Here is a 2,893-nt window from a genome sequence, read left to right on the forward strand (position 1 = left end):
TTTTAAAAACAAAATATTTTAAAACAAAAAAAGCAAAGAAATATTATTACTGTTTCTTACCGATATTATTATCCAGTAAATGCTTTTAAAATAAAAAGAAAACCACTGATTGTCAAAGCCCCAAATGTAGCTACGTCACATTTTAAACCCATTGATAATATTCTTGAGGTACGATAATTTATATAATCTATTTGTTACTTTGTTATATAAACTACTAGCACATAATAGAGTACCGGTAGTATATAGACGACAGTGGATATTTAAGTATTGTGAAGCATTTTCCAGAGATAAAATGTAGCAAGCAGAGTTGAAGAATGAAGATGAGGTGATTTAATCTAATAATAAACGTTTAATATTGCTCGTATTTCATGGACTGCTCTCCATTCATCACCACGTACAACAACAGTTCGATGATCGAAACCTTTACTCTGCCAGTCCCTGTAATTGTGTGTAGCAACTAGCAAAGACTGGTGTTGCGACCTTGCCATATTTTAAACTGATTGTCCTGCTTTGGTATCATGCACGTTATAACGTCCGCGTTTTGTCACTTCTATCTTTTTCTGGACCTCTGCTACGTTTGTCATATATTGTTTTTTTTGTTGTGATGGGCAAAAATAAAAACAAAGTGAACAGAACTGAGCAAAGTAGCAAGCAATCCAGAAATTTCTGCAGTCCAGGAGTAACCAAGGTTGCCACACATTTCATTTTTTTTTTTAATATTAAATTTCTAATCACTCAAAAAGTCACAGTGACAATTTTAAGCATTGAATAATTTTGATTACGCATAAGTCTGAAAGCAACAAATTAATTTAACTTAGTTCCAAAATTTTTGCAAATGGAAAATGCTACTGTGCTACTGTTACTCTACAGTAGTAGTCCAGAAGTTACTGCTATTGCAAGAAGGCATAAGCCTACTATTTCGAAAACTTGCAAATTGGTAGAATATTATGCAGTTGAAACTTTTTTGCATATGTTATAACTAAGCTTCATAGTGAACTGCAAAACTATGACTGATAAAGACATTGGCAATGCGGACAAGTCTAAAAGTTTTTTTTTAATAAGGGAACATTCAAATATTACGTAACGCTTTTTTTCCGAATTTTTGACCCCCCCTTTCCCCCATGTAACGCCAACATAACGCTTTTTTCAATCCCCCCTCCCCCATGTAACGCTTTTTCACTACGAATTTAGCATAAAAAACTACCATTCCGTACTCGAAAGCGTTACGTAACGTTTTGCTTGAACCCCCTCCCCCCCGATGTGACGCTAACGTAACGCTTTGCATAAACCCCCCCCCTCCCCCTCGAAGGCGTTACTTAATATTTGAACGTTCCCTAAAGCCCTTTTTAAAAATTTAAATGAGCTATGTTTTCATACTTTGTCATCGCACCAGTTGTGAGGCAAAATTGAATATTGATCGAACTTAGCCTAGGCTATATCTTTAGTTTTACGGTACCTTTTATAAAATTAAACTTTATGTGCATAAAGGTTGCCAGCTTGTTCCATATATTTGACACCAAGGATCTGCTTAGCTAGGGACGGTACATTACGGGACGCGCAACTCCGTTGTTCCTTCAACATTAGAAGGGTCAATTGCCAATTTGACATTTTTTTACGCTTTACTGCTGGCTTGTTTTCAACTAAAAACCTTAAATTACTTTAAAACCAACTTCACTCTTCTTATATAACCCATAAAAAGTAAAATATTTTGTAAATTACAAAAAAACGTAACCCTTCTAGTGTTGCGGATAAGCCAAAAGCGGATGAAGTTTCGCATCCCTATGATCTACAATCCCTAGCTTAGCCTATTACAGCTGTCACTATCGTGCGTCTGCCACCACCACCTAAAATTGTTCACAAGACGAGAAATTATATTCTGTATGTTATTCGCTCTGAGGATGCGCATTGTCATGGTGCGCGAAACGTCAGTGAAGCAATAAACCATCCTATTTGTCGCTGCTTTTACTTTCAATTTCATCAGATGAACGTTACAACTGGTGCTAGAAACAATAATATGCGATGTTATTGAAAGCCGTTATCAGGTACAAAATTCAATCACCATTCACCAGAAAGCATTTCAGAGCTTGAAGAGAAGTCTCCACTACCAGCTCAGTGGCCGAGTGGGTTTGCGTTGGGTTCCAGTCCTGGTAGATCTCAGATCGATTCCAGGTCGGACCAAATTACTGAAGACTTTAAAAACGGTCAGATTCTAGTATGGTCACTGCTGGCATGTAGGGATGTCTGCCAGTAACTTTCGTGAACACCAATTAATTTTATGTTCATTTTCCAACCTCATTTCATAAAATGTGCCTCCAATAAAATTGCGTCGAAGTTTCATAACTTTTTTTTTTTTTATAAAATCATACTGATGTGCAAAAAGATCTTGACCTGTTTATGACGGTGTAGTCCGGTATTTTTTGTCAAGAAAGGCTTATCAAATTTTCTACCGCTATCAGAAATTCCATATTTTTCCAGTCGCAGTTTACTATATAGGCTATACAAATACAGTAGGTCTATAATGTTTTATTCAATGCTTCAATTTCTAAATTTTTCAAGGTGTTGCGACTGTGAAAAAAGTCTTGTAGCTTGCTCAGAAAGTCAAGTCAATTTATTTTGACAATCAATTTATTATAGTAGGCCTAAATCATTTTGCTCTCAGCACGCCTCAACGTTCGTGTTTTGTCGCATCAACCTTTTTCCAAAACCCCGCTTTTTTGCTTCGATGGTCTGAAAGAAAGAACATAATGAATAACCGGAATAATATAGGCTAGTGCAGTGGTTCTTAACCTTTTTTTCCCCAGCGCCCCTTTTCAGAGATTTCCATAGTCTGGCGCCCACTATAATATAAGGGCTGTAGCCTACTAATGACATTTTCTTCCAAGACTGTAAGGCT

This window comes from Aplidium turbinatum, chromosome 9 (genome assembly GCF_918807975.1).
Source record: "Aplidium turbinatum chromosome 9, kaAplTurb1.1, whole genome shotgun sequence".
In the NCBI taxonomy this organism is placed as follows: Eukaryota; Metazoa; Chordata; class Ascidiacea; order Aplousobranchia; family Polyclinidae; genus Aplidium; species Aplidium turbinatum.